Consider the following 21175-nt stretch of genomic DNA (forward strand, 5'->3'; position numbering starts at 1 on the left):
CTCTATATCCAGTCACCTTTGTCTTCATCCCCTCCATTCAGCCTTATATCTCACCATCCTACTCCTGCGTGCCACCATCCCAATTCCTAGTATGTCTTAATTCTTCCACCTCCCAATTCAAACTTGTGTTCTTTTACTCCTGTTCCCCCTTCATTCAAACTCATTGTGCCCACTTATTCCTGTGCCTATCCAACTAACCTCATAGTGTCTTTATTACTCCTTTGCCCATCTATTCAAACCTATTGAGAGTCCTCTTACTTCTGTGCTGCTCCAGTCACCCTCATATTGGATCCTTGTACTCCTGTGCTCCTCCATTCTAACTCAGTGTCCTCTTAATCCTGTGCCTCTCAATTCAAACTTGTTGTGTCCTCTAAACTGTGTCCTCTTACTGCTGTGCCACTCCATTCAAACTTATTGTGTCTTCTTACTCCGGTCTCTCGTTCCAAACTTATATTGCGTCCTCTTACACCAGTGTCTCTATTCAGTAAATATTTGCTTAATATAAAGCCTCTCTTCATGGGGATATTTTGTTCACCTAGCTCTGGACTCCCTCAAATCTGTCTGAAGAAGCATCTTTCAGAACTGGGTAGAGTTCTGCAGAACTGCTCAGAACTGTACAGTGCTTCCGATCACAACAAACAAAATGTGGCCTTTGGGCCATTATACCACACTTTGGATATAGGCTCATGTTGTAACATAAGCCCACAACTTCGATGGGCACGCCTCTCACAATTAATAGTACCATCACTCTTGCACCCCCATGACATACTCACAGGCCCCCTGTGTCTCAAAGTGAAGTTAAAGGAAATGGGCAGCAGCGAAATGGCGAGCAGCGTAACAAGTAAATGCCTGAGACTAGTGCAGGAAATGTCATTCAATGCTGGTGAATACAGACCAATGGGGTGCAATTGCTGTCCTGGGAATGCAAGACATGATTTGTGAGCTAGGAACGGCGGTGGAAACAATGGGAAGGATTGTTTGGCTTGGACAGTGGAAAAATTGGACCCACAACACTTGAGATTTGATTGGTGGGCTATGAAATGTGGCCAGTAAATATGCCATAGGTAATGCAGGCCTTGTGTGACGGGGAGTGTTCTACAACCAGTGGAATTGGATGGCAGGATGTGAAATGTGGTCTGGGCAATGTGAGCTACATAGCATCAGATGGAAATAATAATGTGCAACTGTGAGATGAGCAAGGTGGGCTGTCCCAGCAGTGAAGAACCTACCTATCTTGGGCAGAAGCACCCACTGAAGGAAATAGACACAGTGACAAGCATGGAGTCCGGCCAGGAAGTTTGCTTTTAATTTGGCTCTTTCTTCTGGTAACAAAAGGCATTAGGTGTCCATAATGAGCTTTCGACCGGCACTTCCATAATGAGTTCTTATGATGTGGATGAGACCAGGGCCCCCTGTTGGCTGGGAAAGACAGAGACAGTGTCCCGCTCCACTGGGACCGGTTGTGGCATGGTAGAAGTGTGCCTCTCAGCCGCAGAGCAGCAGTCATCAGAACTGCTCATCTCACTCTCCTCTTCGTGGATGGTGCAAAGTGTCCTCCGTGCGGACTGGTACTGCAGCAGAATTTGCCGGATCTGGGCTGCATGGTAGGGGAGGTGGGCAATGCTCTGGGCTACCAGATGTTGGGGGCTGGCTGGGCGGCTACCAATGCAGGAACCAGGACTGCGAATCATACTGGGGTGGAGGTCACTCTGGTGCAATAGCTGTTTGGAAGAACCATGGAAAACAGTTCCACATCCTTTTTCAGTGATGATCCGGAAGAAGACAAAAGGAGAAGAGTGGGATTTGGTACAGTGTGCCCCCAGCCCAGAAAAGAACATATCCCCATCCATGCCAATGGGCCCCCTGGGCAGCAGGCATGGCTTTGATAAACATTCAATTGGTTGACTATCAACATTGCCATGCACAGATGACCAAGACTGTTGGTGATATGCACTGGTTGTTTGGCACGTCGGACTCAAGTCAGTCACACCCTGCTCCTCAGAATGGCCAGGAGCACAGGCGTGGGAGCTTAAGTCGTCAGGACAGCTGCTATTCATAAGACTGGGTTTTGGGATGTGTTCTGCATGAGGTGGGCTGGAGCTGGTTGCCTGGGTGTTTTCTGGGGCATTCTCCACAGACTTGGCAGGTGGCTTGTCACGTAAACATGTCTGGAGGCCAGGAGAACTAATGCAGGACTTTACTTCATGTTCTTGAAACTTTCTGATCAGCACACAGGAGGAACAGGGCTCCACGCTGTCATATCGAGGTGCAATACATTTTGGCCTTTGGCCTTCCAGCATGGTTCCCAAAGGCACTCGAAGTGGGCTGACTTCTATGCTAGTCTGTGGGCATGCGGAAGCAGGGGCAGAACTTCTGGAGTTCACTGGCACAGTTCTAATCCACACCCATGGCATCTTGATCCATTCCAGCTGCGGTGACACAATATAATTCCTTATGCCAGCTGTCATGGCAATGGGAGGCTGCTCTCCATGTCCACTAACTTGTAATCTGGGTGGAAGACAGTAATCTCTCTTATCAGCAGGCTTGGGTTCGGGCCACATGCATGGAGTCAGGTGCTCTTCAAATGACCGTGGGCCCCCAATGGGGAGAAGGTTGACTTTGGCTTCCTCAAGATCTCCAGGTTTGGCGCTCATAGCAATGGGACGAGGCTGGGTGTGGCCACCAGACTGCAGTCTTGGAGGGGAAAACCAGGGTGCACAGTTTTCAAGAATGCTTTGGACTATCACGTGGGGTGTCTGCTCCTCTTCGAGTGTGGGGCTCTCAGCGCATGGGCTGGAGTTGTTCTTGTTCACAGAGGCATCAGGCAAGGAGTATGGCTGCTGGCGTGTGTCAGTGTGAGTGCTGTCCAGAGTAGGGGACTCCCTGCTTGCAGGAGAGGATCTGGGAGCACGCAGTTGGGGTGAGCCTTGCCGTCTGTCTGATCCAGTATCACACTCCTGCTTCTCCTCGGCGCTTAATGTGAGGACAGTGGCCGCTGAATGCAGCCCAGACATCGACTGCTTGGAGTGAAGTCTCGGATGTCCTGCGATGTCACTATACAAACCGAGGCTTCTCTGTTTTAAGGTGGATAGTGCTTCAGAAAGAGAAACTGGCCTGTCCAAAAACTGTGCCCCAGCATCTGATAAAAGGTAAGACTGATGCCTCTTAGAAGTTTGGAGAGATCTATCTTTGCACTCAAAGGTATTGAAGAGCGCGGGTGGTGAAAGGTGGCCAATTTGAAGGCTCTGCAAAGCAGGGGACCTTATCACAGAGGCCTGAGTTGGAAGGGTTCTTTCCATTTTCTGTAAACTCTTATGGTAATTTTCAAGGTCATGGGCAGAGACCGCCTGGAATGGATTGCCTTGGACTTGGGTCTGATTTGAAGTACCTTGTCTCTCATTTCTATCATCAGTGGTGAGCGGCTCCTGCACGATGTGGCATAGTCTCTCTAGCCTGCAGTAGGCTTCTCCCTCTGGGAAAGGCCTCACAAATGGTAGCTGCCCTTCAATGACAGTCTGACAGCTCTGGGGACTGATGCTGTCTCCATTCTGACAATCACGGACAGTTCTAATAAATACATGTGCCGGAGGTGGTTGCTCGCGATCAGTCATTTCAGACATGTTTCTAAAGAAGAGATACAGTGGTGGCTGTGAATCTTTGAAATCTTGAGTTCTGGAGAGGGGCCTGCTCTGACCTTGAAGGATACTTCTGGAGGGATGAGCAGACAGTAACTTGACAGCACTCTCGCCATTTGCGAGAGAGCGGAGAGAAGTTTTGGGTGGGAGAGGAGGCACCTGCTGTTGTATTTCTGTCTGCAAGCTCTCTGTGCTAGGTGAGGATTTGTTGTTCTGAGTGATGTTGTTGGATGCCAGAGGAGATGCACTACGCCCTGTCTCTGAGATGCTCCCTGTACCATGGTTGTGTTTGGACTGATGCTCAGGAGTGTTCTGTATCAGTATATAGGAAGGTGGGGGATCCGTGTTAAGTGGCCGGACCTCAGGACTCTGGCAGTTCTTTGGGAAATCTGGGCTGTCTCCGATAGACACTGGTGGCTGGTCCTGGCCTGCTGTCTGTGGCCGTTCTATGTCCGTGTGAATTTCGCTGGACGCCCTGGGGGAGTTTCTGATCCAAACATAGGTGGGTTTCTGTTGTGCCTCTGGGCTAGCAAAAGGTTCACGCGGTTCACTAGGACCAGACCGTATCCAAAAATACGAGTGTGCTTGCTGGGCTGTGCTCTGTGTTCCCTCGGGTCTATTGAGAATATGCGGGGGCTGAGGGATTCTACTCTGGAAGGACTGGAGTGGCATCAGGCCATTGACAGGCTCAGAGTTCGAATAGAAGTCATTCAGATGCTCAGGGACAGGTCTAACCCAAAAGAAACGGGGCTGCTGCCGGCCCATGCCGCCTCGAAGTCGGAACCCAGGTAGTGCCTGATCCTTTAGCTCTGAAGGACAGCGGCGAAGAGGGACATGAGGTGGAGGGCTTGGATAGAAGGCGTGAGGTCTTTCATCAATACGGGGAGGCTTCCTGTGATCCCCGGTTGGGGACCGGACGTAGACATAGGAGGGGTGTTGCTGCTGCGGCTGCATTGGGCTGTGAGGGCCCTCTGAGCATGGATACTGAAAGTTAAGATAGTTGAGGCTGTTTCGTTCAGAGAGTGGCGGAGCCTGGTACTGGCTTGAGGGTTGCAGCTCTGGTGGGCTCGGGTGGGAGGAGTTGCGTGTGTCATGGTTGGATCTGATGAAAATGCAAGGCAGGTGCTGCTGTGCCTCTGGGCGGGGGGTCTCTGAAGCAGAGTGCACTTCTCGCCGGTCTTCAGCATTGTTCCGCACAAACACGAGGGGTAGTCGAGTCTGGTCGCTGGCCGCGTGGCTCTCAGACCCTCGGAAGTCACTGTTGAGAGACTCGTGGATGTTTTGAGTGAAATAAAGAGGTGGCTGGTGGCACACCCGTGGCTGGAAGCAGTTGTGGTCACGGAAGACCGTGTGCAAACTTTCAGGGCTGCTTTTCGCAACAAAGAGCCGTGACTGTGCCGGTCCTGCTGACGGCCCTAGCAGGTGTTTGGGGGGCGGGACACACTGTTCCATATCTGCGTCGAAGGGCTTGAAGCACACATGGGATGGGTGGCTCGGATTCATGGCACTGGCTGGGCTTACGTTTTCAGTTCGGCTCCCTGAGCAGGCATGCAGTGTCTTAGGGCCTTCTCCACGGTGCTTGGTGAGGGTGGCAGTGGTGGAGGTGCATGCCAGCTTGACCTGGTGGTGCGGAGCTCCAGCAGCTGGCTGGCCTGCCTGACAGTGAGGACACCTTGGGAACGCGGTGCTTGGCAACCGTGGAACGCGGGGCCCGAGCCATTGTTGACACCGGAGGTGGGGGCGGGGTCGCCTGGGAAAAGCCCGGCAGCGCCCCCTCCCCCCCACCCCCACCCCCGGTCTCTTGGCAAAGCCCAGGTGCCGGTCTATCGGCCACACACCAGCGATGCCTGGCGGTGAGTCTGGATTTGAGATTGAAGTGGTGGTAATGTAGGAAGCAATGGCATCCATCAGCGGTGGTCCTCCTCGCATCAGTAACACCAGCCAGGGGCTCTCTCACCTCTCCATACAATCCGAAACTAAACCCTGCCACCGCTCCTCTCTTTCAGGCCGGCGCCAAGGACAGGGCTCGGAGTACAGTCATGTCGACGTCCAGTGTGGCACAGGAACTTCACACCACCCTCCAGCTCTTCTGGGCGAAGATGCAGGGCCTGCCCAAGGCGGACACCGCCGACATCGTGTGCTTCAGCCTCATGCTCCTCTTCGTTGGTGAGTATGGAGTGAGCAGCACCCACCCTGAGGGCTGACTGCTTCACGGCAGGCCAGTTCAACACACCAGGCCCAGGGCTGGGGATATTCGGTAATAGTAGAATAATGTTTGCATGGATTACAGCATCTTTTACAGTATACATCAGCTACTAAAACGGTTTAAAAGATTAATAATACCGACACACAAATGCAGCATTTTACTCCAGCCCCTCCATAGTCATGGCATCAGTCACATACAGATGGTATCGATATACATCATATACATACACCGCATCAGCCGGCCATGAATGTACAGAATATAACATTGTATGCATTGCGACATTGGTACAGTGGGGGAACACACAATGGTGCCCCCCTGCAGAATGTGCGGAGTGGCCCATGGCACTCACTTGCGAGATATTCATAGGCCGTGGGCTTAAAGATGAAACCTGAAGGAGGAACCCCACGCCGCTGGGGCCTGCAGTACTCCACAGCACTGATACATCAGAAACTGGTCACTTGATGCCCAAGCTTACAGCCACAGCATTGTAGCTTGACATATTAGGTTATGAAGATGACGTTCAGAAAACACTTTATAGTAAAAAAAAAACACAAACGTACCCACCTGCAGCTTCAGATAATGACGTGCAACCTACCTCCCTAGCGAACCACCTGCAGCCTCAGATAATGATGTGCAACCCACCTCCCTAGCCAACCATACTGAACCCTCAGATAATGATGTGCAGCCCACCTCCCTAGCCAACCACCCTGATCCCTCAGATAATGATGTGCAGCCCACCTCCCTAGCCAACCACCCTGAACCCTCAGATAATGATGTGCAACCCACCTCCCTAGCCAACAACCTGAACCCTCGGATAATGATGTGCAACCCACCTCCCTAGCCAACAACCTGAAGCCCGAGATAATGATGGGCAACCCACCTTCCTAGCCAACCACCCTGAGCTCTCAGATTTTTTTTTTTGTAAAACAATTTTTATTGCAGAGATAATGCCAGCCATACATTATGCACACCAGTATGGTCCCTGGGACAAATTCAAGTACTGTTCATCTATCGTCTGTATACACAGCCTTACAACCCACATCCCGGAGGTTGGGTGGCGGTTAACCACTTATCACGGTGCATCAGGTTCAGGCATAATTAGCTCACCGATTCAATATTCTCCGCTTTTAGCTGTTCCGCGCCTACTGAACCCCCTCGCTCTGCAGTTGTGTACAAACTCTCTTTAGTATAGAAATTAGTTCAACTTTTCTCCCCCCCCCCTCCCCATCCTCCCCTTCCCCCTGGTGTCTGAGCCTACTTGTCATGTTTGTAATCTCGGGCAAGTCGGTGTGGTTAGGATTTCGGAAGCGATGCTTAGGTGCGTGTGTCAGGTGTCTGTGCGGGGTTGAATACCTCCTCCCTTGGGGCCTCCTGGTGTACTACTCCCTCCTCTTCGTCACTCGTCTCTGCACTGTCCCTAAGCGCCTGGACTAGGGTTTCCCATGCTAGCGCCGCTTCCTGAGCCTTCTCATCTGCCGTTCGCCGGGCCAGTTGGTATCTGAGTGTGCTTTCTGCCGCTGCCCATTTCAGAAATTCGTTCAACCATTTTTGGTGTGTTGGTGCTGTCTTTGATTTCCAACCCCTGGTGAGCTCCCTCTTTGCAATCATAAGGCCCATGTCTATAAATTTACTCGACAGTTTTGTTTTGCGCGTGTGTGGGAACCAATGTAGGAGGACGACCGCGCTATCATAGTGCAGGTCTCTATCTGTGACCTCATTCAGGGCGTCCCCAACTCCCACCCAGTACTCCTGTATACGTGGACAGTCCCTAAGCATGTGTTGCAAATCAGCGCCGACTAGCGCGCATCTGGGGCATGCTGCATCAACTGCGCCAAAGTATCTTGCTATCTTGTTCGGAGTGAGGTAGGCCCTGTGTAGAATATAGAGGTGTATTAATTGGAAACGGGCGTTTCTGGTGCTCTTCTTCGCGCGCTGAAGCAGCTGGGACCATGTCGTGTCAGGGATTTCTTTCTGCAGATCATCCTCCCATTGTGTTTTGAGGCGTGTTAGTGGTGGTATGTTTTCTGTGTGCATTCTGGAGTAAAGACACGTAACCGCTTTTATTGTTCCTGCTGTCATCGTGTATTGACACGCCAATGACGTTTTAGGTTCTATCAGTCCCTCTCCCCAATGGGCTTGAATCGCCCGCACCACTGCCGCATGCACCAAGTAGTCACCCCGTGGGAGATCATAGCGTTCCTGCAGAGTCTGAAACTCCGTTAGCACCCCGTCTGAGTATAGGTCCCCCACCATCTGAAGTCCCGCCTCTTCCCACAGTTGGAGGTTCGACCAGTCCCCTCCATGCGGAAGTGCCGTCAACATCCCTAATGGTATCTCTGGCGCATACGGGTGACCAGGACCTGCACGCTTTTGCATGCGATTCCAACACAGCCGCAGCGTCCTTTCCTCCTGGGTCAACCCACTCAGTAATAATTTCTGCTGGAGGGCTACGTAAGCCAGCACATGGCGGGGAGTGCCCGCGTCTCTTTCATGGTCAGGCCCCCGGTACACTCTCGCTACCTCCTGCGTAAAGAATTGTAGTTGCGCTGCCAGGTAATAGAGCTCGAAGTCCGGGACCGCTAGCCCTCCCTGGTCCTTAGGGCGCATGAGAGTCGTCAATGCTATTCGCCGCCTGCCTTCTCCCCATAGGAATGATACTATGCTAGACTGCAAGCGCCTGAACACTTCTCCCGGTATCCATACCGGAAGGGTCCTGAAAAAGTATAAGAGCCGTGGTAGGGCGACCATTTTGAGGAGGGACACTCGTCCCGTCACGGATAGGGGGAGGGTAGCCCAGAAGGACATGTTGCCCTTCAATCCTCGAACACATCGTCCGATGTTCCCGTCCAACAAGTTGGCAGGATCGTGGTAGATGTAGGTCCCAAGATAGTGCAGACAATCAGGTTCCCAGCGCATGCTAACGTTGGCCGTCGGGCACTTCTCTTCTTTCCGGAGCGGGAAGAGGCATGTCTTCTCCCAATTCACCTTCAAGTCGGAGAGCGCCCCGAATCTCAGTAATAGACGCTCCGCGCCCCTAACCGCCTCGTCAGCGTTATCTAAGAACAGCAGAAGATCGTCCGCATACAGCGATATATGGTGGTGGGTCCCTCGCGCTTCCAGTCCGAGGTATGCATCACCCCTTCTAGCCAGCATTGCAAACGGCTCCATGGCCAGTGCGAACAACAGTGGAGACAGTGCACAACCCTGCCTCGTCCCCCTGTTCACGTCGTAGCGATCCGATATTAAAGCTCCTACTCTCACCCTCGCGCCTGCCTGTGCATATAGCACTTTGGTCCATTTTATGTAATCGTCCCCGAGGCCGAATCCCCTCATCACCGCATATAGATAGTTCCACTCCAGGCTATCGAATGCCTTTTCAATGTCAACCGACAATACCATAGGGGCCCTTGCCGTTTGTGGAGGGTCCGCCAGTAGCCTGAGCAGCCGCCGAATGTTGTGGGCTGTGTTCCTGGTAGGGATAAAGCCCGACTGGTCCCTATGAATCAGACCCGTCATATGAGTAATCAATCTCCCGGCCAGAATCGTGCTCAAAATTTTGTAGTCCGTCGTCAGCATTGATAACGGTCGGTAGGACGCCGGGTCCGCGCTATCTCTGCGCGGTTTTAGCAACGGGATCATGATCGCCTCGCGCATCGACCGGGGCAACTCTCCCTTCTCCTTGGCTTCATTATATACCGTTCTGAGTCTCGGGGCCAGTAGCTCTATATACTTTGCATAAAACTCAATAGGAAGACCATCCATCCCCAGTGTTTTGTTTCGCGCCATTCTCTTGATGGCTCCTCTAATTTCTTCAATGCCAATCGGGCCTCCGAGTGTTTTAGCGTGCTCCGGGTCTAACTGGGGCAGCTGGGTCTCTGCCAACAAGGCTTCCGTCGCCTCGGGTCGGGTCTCCAATCCCCCCCTGTATAAGTTGCCGTAATAGTCTTTGAAGCACCGCACTAGGTCTGGTTGCGTGTGATAGGTTTCCCCGCTCACCCCCGTTAGGGATAGTATCGGGGTAGATCCCCTGTGAGGGTTGGCCAGCCAGGCTAGGAGTGTCCCCGTCTTATCCCCCTCAGCGAGAGTCTTGGTCACATAAGCTTTATAATCAAAGCTGCGTAGGCGCTCCACTTCAACCGCTACCGCCTCCCTCGCTGCACTAACCCTACCCTGCAACTCGGGGTGGCCGGGTCGCGATTGCTCAGCTTTCCGCAGCGTTCGTTCTGCCTTGTCCAAGTCCTCTATCAGCGTACGCCGTGTCCCTGCAAATTTTCCTATACAGTGTCCCCTTACTACCACCTTGAATGCGTTCCATTCAGCGGCCCTGGAGGAGGTAGTCTCCTCGTTCTCTGTAAAATATTGGGTGATTCTGAGTTCTAAGTCCGTCCTAAACGGTGGGTCATCCAACGTGTCCGGCCGGAGCCGCCATGTCGGGATCGGTGTAGCCCCGTTCATCCAGGCCAGGGTGAGCAGCAGGGGATTGTGATCTGATATCGTACGTGTTAGGTATTCTGTACGGTCAACTGCCGGTAGAACTTGAGGAGAGCATAGGAATGCGTCAATGCGGACATGGAGGTCGTGCATGCCGGAATAGAAGGAATAGTCCCGCTCAGCAGGGTGTTGTGCGCGCCATACATCAGTGAGATCCCACTGCCCCTGCCATTGCATTCTATGTTTCGCTAGTCTATGCACTGGGGAAGCGTGTAGCGGAGGGTGTGATCTATCCAATGCAGTGTCCTCAATAGAGTTAAAGTCTCCCCCCAGCAATACCGGACCAGCGAAGTAGGTTGCTAAGTGCTTGGAGAGTTTAGTGAAGTAAGGCGCTTGTTCAGTGTTCGGCGCATAAACGCTGCAGAGCGCTACAGTACGTCCCCTGAGTAAACCCTCAACAGCAACGAATCGACCCTCCGGGTCCACAGTATGCCTAGTGACTTGGAAGGGGACCCCAGCCCGAATCCAGATCAGCACCCCCCTGGCAAACGCTGAATATGTGGTGTAGAACAGGTGACCCCTCCACCTCCTTTGTAGCGCCGCCCCTTCTTTTTTGATCAGATGTGTTTCCTGTAGGAAGGCAATGTGAACCCCCCTGCGGACCAGGTAAGAGTGAACTTTGTGCCTTTTAGTCATTGAGTTCAGTCCCCGCACGTTCCAGGACACACATTTTAACGATCCCACACTATCCATGTTCTCGACATTGAAGGCTAAGAGCCCTGTCCCATAGTGGCCAGACACCAGTAATGGCCCCCCCGTCTCCCTTCCCCAACTGGACTGTCTCCCATCCCCCTCGCCCTACAACCCTCCCCTGCCCCGACCCTCTCCCACCGCCCCCCTCCCTGTCCTGAGTAACCCCAACATCTCTAGACATCCACCCCCCCTAGAACAGGACCTAACTACAGAAGTTACCCCCGTCCAAACAATTGAGCAAAGTGCTCTCAAAACTTTCTAGCCCGCAGTCTGTACTGCGGTGGCCTTAGGGGCCTCTGGGCACGTGTGCTAGTTACTTCAGCGATAATTGCTCCCCTCTTCCCTTCCACCCCTCAATGCACATCCAAACTCACGATTGACCAGTCTCACGTCTGCCTGCTCCAGCGGTCAGGTTCGCCACTCCCTCCAGGTTGTCGCTGCCAGCCCCCCCACCCCCCGGTTCAATACTCAGCTGCCGAAGACCTCCTCTGCCGTTTGTGGCGTTACTGTCGGGCCCTTCGTGCTGTCCGCCTCCGATAGTTCAGTTTCCGACCCCGTTTGTTTGTCCTCCGAGTTCGATTTCGATTCCCCCCCCTGCTGTGGCGCCTCCGCACCCGAGACCTCTTTCACCGCCTGCAGTGCCGCTGTCCGCTCCACTTCCGTCTGCGATTCCGTCAGCCGCTTCTGATGTTGGCCCCTTTTCCGAAGCCGTCTGGATCTTCTTACCGTGCCCCGTTGGAATTCCTCTTCAGCAGCCCTGTAGCGGGCCCCATCCGTTCCAGCCTTGTAAGAGTGCCACCAGGCCCAGGCATCCGCCGATGAAGTGAAGAACAGTGCCTTCCCATCCAATGAAACTCGGAGTCTCGCCGGGAACAACAGCGAATACTGCAGCCCCTCCGTCCGTAGTTCTTTTTTAATGGAGAGGAATGAAGCCCGTTGTTTTTGGGTTTCGAAAGTGTAGTCCGGAAACAACGTGACTTTGCTATTGTCAACCTGGAACGGTCCCGCTTCCCTTGCTCGTTGCAGAAGCCAGTCTCTATCCCTGTAGTGGAGCACTTTGATCACCACTGGTCGCGGAGGGAGCCCCGGTTTCGGGGGCCGGGCAGGCACACGATGCGCTCGCTCCAGCGTGAAGAATGGGGATAGGCCTTCCGGCGCCACCACTGTCCTTAGCCACTTGTCCACATAACCCAGCATGTCCGTCCCCTCACTTTTCTCCGGAAGGCCCACCAGTCGTACATTGTTTCGCCGGCTTCGGTTTTCCACATCTTCCGCTCTCCTCTCCAGCGTCTGGATACGGTCCAGGGCGTCCGTAAGTTTTCCTTCCAAGGCTTTCTGTCCCGGCACCACGTCTTTCAGGGTTATTTCTGTTTCTTTGACCCTGTCGGCTAGTTTCCCATGATCTGCCCGCAGGAGCCCCAGGCCTGTCGACACTTGCGCAATGTCTTGTTGCAAGGCAGTCCTCGTGGCCGCTATAGCTTCTAGGATTCTGTCCTGCATCGTTAGCAAGTCCGACTGGGAATGAGGTATGGTGTCCGGAGCCTCTGTGGCCGGTCCTGCCTCTCCTTTTGGTCCTTTCGGTTTCCCCATGCCTCTTTCGGGCGAACCGCTGGGCTAAAGTGGAGGTGGTCGAGACGGACAGGTCACTCAGCAGGTCGTCCGGTCGCTTCGGCGATGCAGAGCCGTCACCGGCCAGATAGTTGCAGCCCGCGGTCCGTGAGGCCAGGGGCGCTCTCTCGCAGCGGCAGCTGTGCCCCAGTGGTTCCGCTGCGGCACTCGGGCGCGCCCCCTCCGCCACCGCGTTGGGGGGGGGGCGGGCGCCAACGGGTGCCCCCGTCTCCGATGCAGTCCCACAGCGACCCGTTCACTGCCGCCGGTCAGCTCAGGTCCCCGCTCCGCACTCCGGCGCTCTCTCTTCCCGCACCCCCCTCCTCACCGCGGGCCGCCGAGTTCTCAGCCGGTGTGCAGGGTGTCCGTGGTCGAGGGATCCGCACTCCTGCCGGAGCTGTTCTCCCAGTGGAGGACCGGGTCGTCGTCCCAAAAGTGGAGTCGCCAGTCTCTGCCGCTATTCACCAATTAGGCCTCCCACCGGTGTAGTCCCAGGTCGCCAGGCAGTCGCCTCCTCCCTGCTGTCGGCAAGTGTTACAGCTCCCTGCCGGGTGCCAATCCACCTATTGCTTCGAGGCCCACCCTCACGAGCACACCCCGCTGTGGTAGGATTGTCTCGCTGGTCAGCGCCGCGCTGAGTGCCCCTTCCGGTAGTCTCAGGGTGCCGATCACTCCGACAGGCTCCCCCCGGGTGTTGGACAATGAGGCGGGTCAGCTGGGCGGGGGGGGGGTCGAGACACCTGGGTAGAAGCGCACCGCCCAGCACCTCAGTGCGGTATTGGAGCCAGCTGGGCCCCCCCCAGGTTCCGCAAAATGAGGCTGCCGGGTCCTCAGTCCGGTTCTGTTCGCCGCCTCCCTGGTGCAGAGCCGCCTCCCTATGCCGATTTCGCTCTTGTGCCTCTGTCTGCCCGTGGAGTTGCCCCGCTTGCGCCCTGGGCTTGGTGGTGTTCCCGCTGTCCGCCCGGGGGTCTCCACTCGTTGGCGCAGGATCATGCGCTGAAGTGCCGACGCTAGTGATGCGCAGGCCCAGAAGCCGGGACGTCAATTTTTGAGCTCCCCGGGGGCGCGGACCTCACTCTCCTCCGCAGCGCCGCCGTCGGTTCCGCTAAGACCGCCGCACCCAGGTCGCCTCACAAGGTCAGCTCTCACCCTTCACGGTTGGCAGTCTCCGACCGCTGAGCGCCAGGTCCCCCTGGGTGTAGTCCGGCGTTCCCTGGAAAACCTATGCCGCCATTTTAGTGTCCGTCCTCTCCGGGACCGGAGGGGCCGCAGTGCCGAATGCGGGCGACTCACACACCTGGCGCGCACCCTGGGCAGGCACCGATGGTTGGTGCGGACTCGACCCGGTTTTCACGGGGAGTCCGCGCTGAATAATGGATAAATTAAGGATTTATGGGGGCAAGGGACGGGAGCCTCGTTAGGCTGCGTCTGCTGGCATCGGCTGCTAGCCACGCCCCCCCTGAGCTCTCAGATAATGATGTGCAACCAACCTCCCTAGCCAACCACCCTGAACCCGAAAATAATGATGTGCAACCTACCTCCTAGGCCAAGCACAAATCAGCTGCAGATAATGATGTGCAACTCCCTCACCAACTACCCTGCAGCCTCAGATGATGATGTGCTATCCACCTCCCTAGCCAACCACTGTGAACCCTCAGATAATGATGTTCAACCTACGTCCCCAGCCAACCACCTGCTGCCTGAGATGATGTGCAACCCACTTCCCTAGCCAACCACCTGCAGTCTGAGACAATGATGTGCAACCCACCTCACTAGCCAACCCCCTGCAGCCTCAGATAATGATGTGCAACCCACCTCCCTCGCCAACAACCTGCAGCCTCAGATAATGATGTGCAACCCACCTTCTAAGCCAACCACCCTGAACCGTCAGATAATGATGTGCAACCAACCTCCCTAGCCAACAACCTGCAGCCTCAGATAATGATGTGCAACCCACCTTCCTAGCCAACCACCCTGAATCCCCAGATAATGATGTGCAACCTACCTTCCTAGCCAACCACCTGCAGCCTCAGATAATGATGTGCAACCCACCTTCCTAGCCAACCACCCTGAATCTCCAGATAATGATGTGCAACCTACCTCCCTAGCCAACCACCTGCAGCCTCAGATATTGATGTACAACTCACCTTCCTAGCTAACCACCCTAAATCCCCAGATAATGATGTGCAACCCACCTTCCTAGCCAACCACCCTGAATCCTCAGATAATGTTGTGCAACCTACCTCCCTAGCCAACCACCCACAGCCTCAGATGATGTGTAACCCACCTCTCTAGCCAATCACCTGCAGCCTCAAACAATGATGTGCAACCTACCTCCTAGGCCAAGCACAAGGCAGCTACAGATAATAATGTGCCTCTCCCTGATCAACTACCCAGCAGCGGCAGATAATGATGTGCCACCCACCTCCCTGGCCAATATCACCCTGCAGCTGCAGATGACGTGCAACCCACCTCCCTGGCCAACCACCCTATAGCTGAAGATAATGATGTGCAACTAACTTTGCCACTTTACTTAAACCTTATCCTTACCCTAATTCTGAAGTATGACCTTTCCTAAACCTAACCTTAACCCTAATCCTAACCCCAACCCTGAACCTTACCCTACACCAACCTAACACGTTTTACCCTAATCCTCAAACTGTGTACCCTTTACGCTAACCCTAACTAACCATGACCTTCAGCCTCCCCCTTCCCTCCACCTGTACCTCAGCCCCCAAACATAACCATGTCGGGTTTCCCAACCTTAATCTTTACACTAGCCATGCTTCCTAACGCTAGCCTTAACAATGTCAATAGAATAGTCTTTATGTAGACATGTGAACATATACACAATTCTAAGTAGTTGCATTTGAGAATTCAGTATTATCAGGTACACAGAACAAGTACTGAATAATCTATTGTAATTCACTTTTGGTAAAAATCAGTGGGGCGTTCTTGGTCATGTGAAATGATGCTTCCTTAAGCTCACCTTCTTGACTATTTTGGTTGATTAGTCCTTCAAGGTGTCAGAGCTACTAAACTGTCAAAACAGGAATCAAAGTAGCTGCATTAGACACAATCTAGTGCGTTACCACCGATATTCCCTCTTTAGACCTTTAGATCACCATAAGAGCAATATTATTGGGGTAGAGGGCTCAACCTTGCGATGAGTACCAATTCAGAGGAGAAGACAGGTGGTTGGTATGCAGAACGTCAAATGAGAACATTTGCAGTGTTATCGTCCAGAACATTAAGCATGGTAGCCCCCTCTAGCTTCTCCAATAGGCCTTCAGCACTGCTGGGAGCAGAGGGAGGACAGTCTCTGCTCCTTTCTATCCCGGTCTTCCATTTCACCACATAATCTGCAACTGGAAGATTTCCCACCTTATTGCACTCTTCATGTGGAAGAAGATGCCCAACGCACACTGCCACAAGCATGAAGAGATGAAGAGGAAGAGGAGGTAACCCAAGCTCCAAACCATAGTAAGTCTAACCCGACAAGCTCTTCAGCATTGCCTCACTAAAAACCATTTTTTTGAAATGTAAAAAAGGGTTTGCAGGTTTCATTGCAGAATTTTGCTGGAGAGAAAGGACTCTAAACAAATGCATTTTTAATGAAGAAAAGTTACTGCTAAGATTTAGACACTACTGCACCCTTACAGAGTCCGGTGCAATGTGTAGAGAGAATCTACCAAGCGCGAGGCTTGACAAGCGCGCATTTAGGGCCCAGCCCCCCGGCTCACGCAGCGCTACTGGTAGTGCAGGGGGGGCCGGCGGCCCTATGGGAGGCCGGCCCAGGGAAGTGCTTCCGGGGCAGGGATGACGCACGTCTGGTGTGGGCGGGGGTCAGAGGCCATGGCCTATTTAGGGCAGGTACGCGGGGATCTCGGCCTCTTTCCCTTGCCTGCACCGGACCTGCTCTCACTTCGCTGGACCACGTGTTTTCCCGCCCTTAGAAGTTTTTAACTTTAACTAAATTTATTTTAAGCGTAATTTGAATTTGGCCCGTCCACCCCCCCTCCCTCCACTCCCCCACACCTTTGTTCGGGATCGGCGGAGTCGTATGGACGGTCGGGCAGCGGAGACGGCCGGGCGGCTGTGAGAGCAGAGCGGAGCACTCGTGGGTGGAGAGGAGCGAAGAGCTTCGTACAGCACTCCAGTTCGTCAGGTAAGGTGTCGGGGCTCTGTGGGCTGTAGGCGGTGTGGGCGCTCAGAGAGGAGCGGTGTTTATTACTTATCCGGCCCCTTTTGGCGTTACTGAGGCCCGCGCCTGACTGCAGCATCCGGTTTGCGTACACGCTCTGGCACCTTCCCTGGTGATCGGGTAGGAGCTGCGGGGGTCGGGCAGGGGAGCGGGGGCAAAAGAGCGATCTGGGCATTGCCTCAAGGGCCTAGTGTCGGGGAGCATCGGCGGACGAGCGAGGGCAGCATGCCGCCAAAGGGCCAGGGGGTCAAGCGCCAGGATAAAGATCCGGAAATAGCGCAGCTATTGAAATTAGTACTGGCTAAGCTCTCTAGAGATGAGGACAGCAGCGAGGAAGAAGCGGGGGGTCAGCCTCCCGAACCGGAAGATGAGCCACAGGTCGTAGTAGACAGGCCTCGTAGGCAGGGGGTACCCCCAAAAGCAGCCTTCCCGCCTCTAGTTAAAAGAACTAAGGTTCAGCAGCAGGGGGGAAAGAACAAGAGTAAGAGGGGGGCGGGAAGACCGGGGCAAGACACACGGCTCCCCTCTGGGATCCCCCTTGAACCAGTGATACATGTTGTTCCACCTCCCGTGTTGCCCCAGGTGCCTGTGGTACCGCACAGCAGCACCCTGATTAAACCAGTGGGGCCCACACCGAATGATGAGGTGGGGGTTATTCTGGCAGAAATTAGGGCATTATCAGCACTGGTTCCTAGCCCTGCCACCCCCGACACAGATAAGGGTAGCAGTCATGTAGTGGTCAGTAACCCCCCTCCCACACCATTAGCGCAGCCAGTAGCTGCTAACCCTGGGGGCTCAGTAGCTGATATTTTGAGTGCACTCAGAGCTCTGTTGCCGGGGCCGAAACCCCGAGAAGGTGAAGGAGTAGGTGCCTCACCAGTGGTGGCATCTCCCCACCCCCCCCCTTGCGACCACAGCGGCGGCAGTGGCCCCGTGGGCACCCGAGAGTGCAGAGGGCGGCGCGCTCAGCAAAATTAGTAGGCAGTTAGCCATCCTGGTCAAGGCGCAGGGCAGTAATTCACCAACAGCGCAACATGCGGCCCCAACTCTTCAAAAAGCACCCGAATCTTCAGGAGGTAAGCCTGATGGCACCGGTAAGGAGTCAGAAGGGGTTGCTAAGGTAGGGGGGCTGCAGGGTTATGTACTGTCCAAACCGAGTAGGTTAGCGACACATGTAACACCGGAGATAAAGGAGAAAATCTGGAAGGGTGAATACATTGATATGTTCTCTTTAATCAGGCCAAAACGCTGGGAGGTGGAGAACAAGGATAAAGAGGGGAAGGACAACTCTTTTAAAGACAGGAGACCGAGGGTAGAAGAGTCTATCACAAATTGGCTATTTGGCTTTCAAGTGTTCATGACGGTCATCATTGAGAAAAAGCCTGAGTTGGCGGCGTCATTGGTATATTATATGAACAAGATTCTGAAAGCGCATGCGACACACGGGGGTACTGCATGGTTGGATTATGACAGAGACTTCAGGTGGGAGAAGGTGCAGGACCCAGAGATGGGATGGGATCAGGTGGAGGTTAACGTTTGGCTAGAAAGTTTGAATGGGAGATCTGGGGGGTTCCAGTCTAATAGGCAGCCCTTTCGGCCATCCCAGGGAGGACCTGGGGAAAAGAGGGGTACGTGCTGGGCCTTCAACAAAAAAGCTTGCACTTGGCCCACAGGTCAGTGCAAATTCAGACATGCGTGCTCCTTCTGCGGGCACCCCTCCCACCCTGAGTTTAAATGTATCAAAAAATCCAAGGAAAAGGGAGGAGCCAGGGACGTTAAGCCTCCCCAGCCTTAAGCTACCTACTCCTGTGGATATAGGGAAACTGATTTATTGGCTGAATCAGTAGCCTGACCGGTCAGCAGCCAAACTTCTGTATTTTGGGTTTTCAGAAGGTTTTCGCATCCCAGCTCGAGGTGTCCCTCCAGTAGAGTATTGTAAAAACTTATTGTCTGCACGGCTGCAGCCAAAAGTGGTCGAATTGAAGGTAGAGAAGGAACTAGGGCTGGGGCGTGTTGCGGGCCCGTTTCCGGCCCTGCCACTTCCTGGTTTTATATGTTCCCCACTAGGAGTTGTACCCAAGAAGGAACCGGGTCAGTTTAGAATGATCCATAATCTATCGGCACCAAAAGGGGCCTCAGTAAATGATGCGATTGACCCAGCCTTGTGTTCAGTGACATACTCCTCTTTTGACGCTGCCCTGAAGAAATTGAGGGACTTGGGACCTGAGGCATTGATGGCCAAAACAGACATAGAATCCGCATTTCGCCTCTTGCCTGTTCACCCTGAAGATTACAATTTGTTAGGTTTTCAACTAAATGAGCGGTTTTATTATGAGCGATGCATGCCAGTGGGGTGCGCTGTGTCTTGTAAATATTTTGAAACGTTTAGTTCCATGCTCCAATGGTTGTTTTCTCATAGAACTGGGTGCAAAGATGTAGTGCATTATTTGGATGACTTCATGGTCATGGGTCCTGCAGCGTCAGCAGCATGTGCACAAGCGCTGGAGCAGTTAGTGGCCATGTTCAATGAGTTTCAGATACCTTTGGCGCCTGGAAAGACAGTGGGTCCTGAGACATGCATGTCCTTTCTGGGCATTGAAATTGACTCGGTGGCAGGGGAGTGTAGGTTGCCACTAGGCAAAGTGCAGGCTTTTTCACGGGCAATTGATTCTGCTTTAGCCAGTGCCAAGGTAACCTTACACCAATTGCAGGTATTGGTAGGCCAGTTGAACTTTGCCCTCAGGATTATCCCAATGGGCCGCCCATTCTCGAGATCAATAGCTAGGGCCATGGTGGGCTTAACACAGAAGCACCACCGTGTGCGCCTCCAGGACGAGGTAAGGGAGGACCTCAGGGTATGGCGAGATTTCTTGGAGCATTTTAATGGCGCGGTAGTGTGGCCAGCGCCATCGGTGTCCAACACAGAGCTGGGCCTCTTCACCGATGCAGCAGGCAGCATTGGTTTTGGGGCAATCCTTGGCCCTCAGTGGTGTGGGGTTGAGTGGCCGGAAGAGTGGCATGAGAATGGCCTGACCAGAAACATTGCCTTTTTGGAATTATTCCCAATCCTGGTGGCAGTGACCATATGGGAGGAGCAATTCAGGAATAGGTCAGTCATATTTTGGTCAGATAACATGGCAGTTGTGGAGGCCATTAACAGGCAGAGCGCTACATGCAGGCATGTACTGAGGTTATTGAAGCGTTTGGTGTTGATTTGTTTAAGACTCAATTTGCTGTTCAGGGCAGCACACATTCCCGGGGTGGATAATCATGCTGCTGATGCTTGGTCTCGTTCCAAGTTGCAGTACTTCAGGAGATATCATCCCGAGGCGGAGGACCGGATGACTGGGTTTCCACCATCACTGTGGAGGATTGGAGCCCCGCACTAGCGGGGCTGGTAGGTGCCTCATTGAGTGAACGCACTCCGAAAGCATATCAGCAGAATTTTTGGTCTTACAGGATGGTGGTGCAAAGGTTTTGTGTTACAAATTGGTTTTCAGATCAGGCAATGTACTTCTTCCTCCAGGAACTCCGGGATCTAGGCAGGCCACTCTCTTACGCTAGGGCACATCTGTCAGCAGTGGGTTTTTTCGCTAGATTAGCTGGGGCGCACGACCCAGGGGCATCATTTGTGGTCAAGAAGGCTCTGTCAGGGTGGGCGAAGTTAGAGGGCCCTAGGCGGGATGGTAGACGGCCTTTAGATGTCAGGATCCTGGGTTACATCATAGGGGTACTTCCTAAGATATGCACGTCTGCATATGAGAGCACTCTATTTTCAGCGGTGTATTCTTTGGCCTTTTACGGGGCTTTTCGCCTGGGAGAGATTGTGGGAACTGCTAGAAATGATCTGGGCGGGGGGATTCAGTTTGAAGACACCAGGATTGCCACCGGTGGATTGATGGTGGTCCTGAAGAAATCTAAGACTGACCAGTTAGGAAAAGGGGCGGTGATACACCTGAGCCCCGCGCCCGCGGCACCTATTTGCCCGGTCGCCTGTATGCAGGCATATTTAGTTATCTGCCCGGGTGGGAGGGGTCAGGCCTTATTCATTCACGAGCAGGGAGACTGCGTGTCGCAGTACCAGTTTAAGGCTGTGCTGCGAAGGGCCCTGGTGGAGGTAGGGCTGGGGGATTTGGGTTACTCATCTCATTCCTTCAGGATAGGGGCAGCAACGCTGGCAGCAGGGGCGGGAATGTCCTCCTCTTCAGTAAAAAAGGTGGGGCGTTGGTCGTCCGGCTGTTTTAAACGATACGTAAGGCCTGAGTTGTTATGCCATGATGTGTGGCTATGCCTGACTTTTCTATTTCTTCTCCAATCACTAGTATGCCGAGAAAGGTG

At 53.7% G+C, this 21175-nt stretch overlaps 1 protein-coding gene and 1 long non-coding RNA gene across 4 annotated transcripts in view; one reads left to right on the forward strand and one right to left on the reverse strand.

Annotated features, from left to right (window-relative positions):
* RECQL5 (RecQ like helicase 5) overlaps positions 1–21175 on the reverse strand; it is a 912465-nt gene that overhangs the window by 357576 nt on the left and 533714 nt on the right. The gene's annotated exons all lie outside the window — the stretch shown is intronic.
* Positions 1–21175, forward strand: part of LOC144767350 (uncharacterized) — a 66499-nt gene that overhangs the window by 42134 nt on the left and 3190 nt on the right. Inside the window, exon 2 of the long non-coding RNA XR_013598160.1 lies at positions 5642–5801. This is a non-coding gene — a long non-coding RNA (uncharacterized LOC144767350). The remainder of the gene's footprint in view (positions 1–5641; positions 5802–21175) is intronic.

Source organism: Lissotriton helveticus, chromosome 7 (assembly GCF_964261635.1).
Source record: "Lissotriton helveticus chromosome 7, aLisHel1.1, whole genome shotgun sequence".
In the NCBI taxonomy this organism is placed as follows: Eukaryota; Metazoa; Chordata; class Amphibia; order Caudata; family Salamandridae; genus Lissotriton; species Lissotriton helveticus.